Genomic DNA, 6,324 nt, shown 5'->3' with positions numbered 1-6,324 from the left:
CCATAGTGGTTATTTTGGGTGATGAAATAATGGATGGTTTTTATTTTCTTCTTTTCCAAAGTCTAGGTCTCCTAAATTAACTCCAAAAATATCCATTACTTATGAATAAAAGGAAACTAAACATAATAATAATAATATAATTTTATGGTTGTGAAATTTTATTTTCTCTCCACAGGAATCTCTATGGAAAATGGAGAAATACACAGGAGTGGGCAAAAGTAGGCTTATAGTTATGATATAAGTAAATAATACAAGAATAAACTCTGTTTCACATAAAACTGTAAACCTACATTTAATAATGTAATAAGGAGACTTAATGAGATTTTTTAATAAGGTGATTTTTTTCATCCCATTGCCTTAGATATATCCTAAGGCACTGAACGTTATTTTGAACACTCTTGTATTTACTAGCTGGGGTATTTTGATCATTTGTTCTCACTTTTACTTTACATTAGTTGTGGATATAACCAGTTTGATGTTGGCTTATTTTGTAGAACCAAACTTTGAAAACTCAACACTAAATTTGAGAACTGAAGTAGATATTCTGTGAATAAAATAAAGTTTCTTCAATCTATTAAACAACAGAAATGAAACGTATTAAGGCATTATTTATGAGGTAAGATAGATGGCTACTTAATTGGAAACATTTTCCAAGCGCCAGAGAGAAAACTTACATGTACCATCTTACCAATACTACAATTAGGAAGATTTTACTAGGTCACTTCTGATTTTGCCCTTCTTCAAGTGTGCTTTTGTTTCTCCTCAAGCTCAGTTGTGTTTTTTTCCAAACTCATCTGTGAGCCTTATGTTACTTTCTTCAATCTCCTTTTAAAATGTTCAATAGATGCCTAGCTGGCGTGGCTCAGTGGTTGAGCATTGACCTATGAACCAGGAGGTCACGGTTCGATTCCCAGTCAGGGCACATGCTTGGGTTGCGGGGTCCAGCCCCAATCAATGTGTGGGGTGTGCAGGAGGCAACCAATCAGTGACACTTTCTCATCTTTGATGTTTCTATCTCCCTCTCTCTCCTTCCCTCTCTAATAGATATAGATATAGATATAGATATAGATATAGATAGATATATAGATAGATATATAGTTCAATAGATTCCTAAGTAAAGTCCTGTGAAAATGCCAACGACTACCATTCTCTCCTTTTTTCAAACCATGAAGGGAATTATCTTTCTCTCTCATACTAAGAACCATAAACTTAAAAGCCACAATGAATCAGTACATTGAGGAACTGATAGATTAATACATTTAAATTTGAGAGTAGTCAAATTTGAGGGAAATCAGTACATTTTTGTTCTCCCACAAAACTGAGAACCTAACTTGTCTCTCATTGAATCAACTGTTAACCCAGTAATTTACACACTTTTAAAAAATTGATTTGAGCGAGCGAGAGAGAATATGGATCAGTCCATATTCGCCCCAACTGGCGATCAAACCCAAAACCTATTGTACATGCCCTGATGGGAATTGAACCTGCCATACTTTGGTGTATGGGATGATCTCCAACCAACTGAGCCACACACTTTCTTTAACCACTAGAAATGTTTGTTTCAACCTTCCTAACTCTGTGTGACCATTCTCCCTTGCTATCATACTTCTTTTATTCCTAAGAGGAATTCCCCAGTGAACTGCTGAAAACTTTCCACCTTGCTTCCCTTGAAGAAGTTCTCAGGTTTAGGGGGAAGAAAAAAGTTCTGAAAAGAAGATGACCCAGTTTTCCACAGTGAAAAAATTTTCCTCACCCACAGTGGCAACCTTACAGCATTTCCCCCAAAAGCTATAAGATGGTGGGGGAAAGGAGTATATATTTTTTCTCATTTAGTGTTGAATAAAAGATGTCAAAAATCTTACTTAGAAAATCTACCAACCCAGAATCAGTAGAGAAAACCCAGAAAACTACAAAGAGGTTTTTTAAAAAGAAAAAAAAAATTAAGGCAAGGCCTCTTTTTCCTATAATCAAATTTCTCTATTTACTGAAAGGTTCAATGAGGCTTTCTTGTTGCAAATCGTAAGTACACAGTTTCTTAACCAGTGATACAAGTTAGGAAAATATTTACTTAAGAAAACAGATAGCCCTTTAATGCTATGTAAAAAGACAATGATATTTTAGAAAAACATTCAAATTGAGCTCAGAATAGAAAGTATTAAACTCTTTTTATCTATACAAGGAAATTATGAGATATTTCTGGAAAGCTGAGATTTTCTATTCTTTCTCATATGCTGTTTTCCTTTAACTTATTGGTGTTTTATCTCCTGCTGCTAACTCTACAAGAAAGATTTCAAAGCTATTCTTTTGTAGTGCCTAAAAAGTTAACTCCAAATTTTTTTTACTGCCCCCTCCCTCTCACCACTCCCATGAATCTATTCTAATTACTTCCGTGTAAAATTTTTAATTCACTATTTATTTATTTAACAAATACTTTGAGTGCTCACTATATTTCAGTCAGTGGTTTAGGCCAGTGGTTGGCAAACTGCGGCTCGCGAGCCACATGCAGCTCTTTGGCCCCTTGAGTGTGGCTCTTCCACAAAATTCCACATGCAGGCGCACACGTATAGTGCTATTGAAACTTCGTGGCCCATGTGCAGAAGTCGTTTTTTGGCCTGGGCGAGTCTATTTTGAAGAAGTGGCGTTAGAAGAAGGGGGGGGGGGGGGGGACGGTGTCGGTCAGTCCGGCGACGGGAGACGCGGCGTGGGGTGGTTGTGGGGGAGTGGGGGGGAGGCACGCATGATCCATGCACAAGTTGGGTGAGCCAGTCAGTCAGCAGTCTCATGTGTAGTGGTTAATGTTAGTCGCCTCCGCAAATCGCGCTGGTGACAAAAGTACCTACTCGAAGCATGAGGTTATCTGTATTTTTCCAACCAGCTGTAAATCCTACAGGTATTTTTGTCATCAATTTAAGAATTGTAATTATTTTGTGTTGGTGGCTTTATTATTATAAAATGAGGATGTTTTTAGCAAAGGCCAGCTTAGGAGTACCCTAATTAAGTTAATAACAATGTACCTACCTATACAGTTTAAGTTTAAAAAATTTGGCTCTCAAAAGAAATTTCAATCGTTGTACTGTTGATATTTGGCTCTGTTGACTGAGTTTGCCGACCACTGGGTTAGGCTCTGCGGGTGCTATGGAGAACATAAACAGACATAACCCTGACTTTATGGAGCCGATCATGAAAGGGGCATGCAGATATTAATCAAATAATCACACTAGTAGAGGTAGAATTATGAACTGCGGTTCACATTCTGAAAAAGCACACAGTCCAAGAGAGTGCAAACAACAGGATCCTTCCCTAGACAGAGGGACAGGTAGTGCTTCTCTGAGGACATTAAGGGCCAAAATTGGCTGGATCTATACACAAGATTTAATCTCCTTCTATAATAACATTGCAGATAAGTTGACAAACAACCTATTTATTAATTCTAAAGGTGAGCAGAACAAAACTGCAACTTGATCCTTTCTCCACCAAAAGTGGAGAAAGTTCCTTTTCATCTGATTGGCAATAGTTATTATCGCTCATTAAACATTATACATTAGAGAGGTGTTTTGTTTTCTTGCTATTTCCATAAATTATCTGAGTGGGGGGTTGGGGGAGGGATGTCAACATTTTTTTCACCATTTTGCTTCTCTGTCAAATGAATTATCCTTTGGAAATATTTTCTATATATAAAAGATGTTTCATGGGTTCTTACTGACAAATGCATTTCATATATATTGCTAAGTATAGATTCATAACTTATTCTTTTTCTCTCCTTTGGAAATCTGTAACTCTAGATAAAATTAATCCTCACTTACGTTTCATTGACTGCAGCACATTAAATTTTATTTCCAATTGATCTTTATTATTCATTTGAATCATTGCAAAGAAGGTAGTTTTATATCAAAACTTTTCTAAAACTCCAAATATATTTGGTCACTTTTCATTTGCTTTTATCTGATGTTTTTATTTTATTTTATTGATAATTTTTAATTAAAAAATTTTAATGTTGAGATTATTGCAAGTGTCCCACTTGCCCCTCTTTGCCCATTTCCACCCTTGACACCCCCTCCCTTGACCTTCTCCAAACTATTGTTTATATTATTTTTTTTGTTTATTTTTACTAAAAAGTAAATACATGTATAATAGAGAAAATAAGATTTTCCATATAAAATAAAGTGAAAATTTAGCAACCCTGAGCCAGAGATAATCACCATTAATACTTGGTTGTATACTTACATTATCTATATATATAAAAGCCTAATATTCAAAGTGTCCCCTCAGAAGTTTGACCAACCAGGAGTTCAATCACTCGCTATGACATGCACTAACTACCAGGGGATGGTGCCAAACAAAGGAAGGCCCTGGACAGCAGCCAGCAGCTGGAGAAGGGAGGCCCTGGCTGGCAGCCAGCAGCTGCTAGGGTCCCTACCTGTGCATGAATTTCATGCACTGGGCCTCTAGTTTATAAATAATTTGCTATATTTCCTCAGAATTTTCATAAGGTGGTTGAGTAAACAAAAATGGCAGCACTGTTCCCCTCAACTATAGTGATCCATTTCCATGATTTTTTTCAAGTATTAACTTATGTAAACACTAGAGGCCTGGTGCATGAGATTTGTGCACTTGGGTGGGGGAGGGGGGGTTCCCCTCAGCCCAGTCTGCACTCTTTTGCAGTCCAGGAGCCCTCGGGGGACATCCGACTGACCCGCGGGGAGCAGGCTTAAGGCGGCAGTCAGACATCCTTAGCACTGCCCCAGAGGCAGGAGAGGCTCCTGCCACCACTGCTGCACTCGCCAGCCATGAGCCTGGCTTCTGGGCTTCTGGCTGAGTGGAGCTCCCCCTGTGGGGGCGCACTGACTACCAGGGGGCAGCTCCTGCATTGAGCATATGCCCCCTGGTGGTCAGTGCACATTATAGCAACCGGTTGTTCCTCCATTTGGTCTATTTGCATATTACCCTTTTATTATATAGGATTTATTAAGTCACTACTGTGTGCCTACTGCAAAAATAGCATGTTTTAAAGCTGACACATAAGTAATAGTGCCACCGAGTTTTTTTAAAAAAATAGAGATTTGTCTTCATTTCAGTTACTTTATTCTAATTTTCTCTCATCCTACCTTAAATTTGACCAGGCTTTCTCTTTATCTCATTCATTTCATCATTTTGCTATCGACACAGCATTTCGGTCTACAGAAATCACTAAGAATTTTAATTTTATAATCTGTCATTTTAGCTAACCCTCCTATTTTTGTGTTATCAACATATGTGTCATAATTTCTTCTAAGCCTTCATTTAAATCCCTAATAAAAATGTCAAACCATTTGTAGGGCACAGTAAAGCTGGCTAAAGAGAAAGAACAAAAGCAAGGTAGCTTACCTTCACAACTCCAGTGAAAGGACAATGGGAGACAAAATAAGAAAGAGGCCTATGGATGCAGCAAAGACCTGTTCTGGATGCACAGCGGGAAGTCCAGCATAAAAGAAAGGAGGTTACTGAGCCTACATTGCATACCTAGAGCAGTGCCCATGGTGAGAAAAGGTGGGAGAACGGGAATCAATTCAAACAAGGCAGCACAAATCTTTGATAGTTTACAAGGGAGAGCTATGTATAACTCAAAAAGTTGCATGCTGATGCCATGTACATTTGCCTGGGACATTACAATAAAAATACGTGCTTTTCACTGCTAATTAGAAGACAAAAGGAAGATTTGATTGAGGATGTTTGAGTTAGTGTCTACTGGTATCTTTGTGTAAATTCGAAAGAGATGACTCTCCCGCAGGCTGACGTAGCCCTGGCAAGAACAGCACAGGTTGGACTTCAGCTCTCACTCACACTTTAGCCAGGTGTTCCTGCTCACTGACCCCATGTGGTTTGCTGGGACTTTACAAGCTATGTTTCAGCTTGCCCGCGGGCTTCTTGTTAGGCTCTGACAATAGGGGGTGCTAGAGGGGGTCTGGAGGGCTGGAGGAGGAAGAAGGGACTGGCTACTTCTTTTTTAATTTATTTTTTTATTGTTTACTAGAGGCCTGATGCACGAGAAATTTGTGCATGGGTAGGGGTCCCTAGGCCCAGCCGGTGATCAGGGCCTATTGGGGACGTCTTGCCCAGTCCTGATCAGGACCTGGCTGGCCAGGGCCTGCCGGCTGCCAGCCATGGCCTCCTGCTGGCTGCCAGCTGGGGCCTGCGGGACAGGGCAGGAGGGACAGGGGAGGAACCGCAGGAGGTTTGCCGGTTGGGGGGAGGGACGAGGGAGATTGGCTGGCCGTGGGAGGTTGGCTGACCACCAGGGGGCGGCTTTTGCATTGAGCTCCCCCTGGTGGTCAGTGTAGATCATAG

Source organism: Myotis daubentonii, chromosome 2, assembly GCF_963259705.1.
Source record: "Myotis daubentonii chromosome 2, mMyoDau2.1, whole genome shotgun sequence".
Taxonomy (NCBI): Eukaryota; Metazoa; Chordata; class Mammalia; order Chiroptera; family Vespertilionidae; genus Myotis; species Myotis daubentonii.
Note: the sequence above shows the minus strand (reverse complement) of the source record.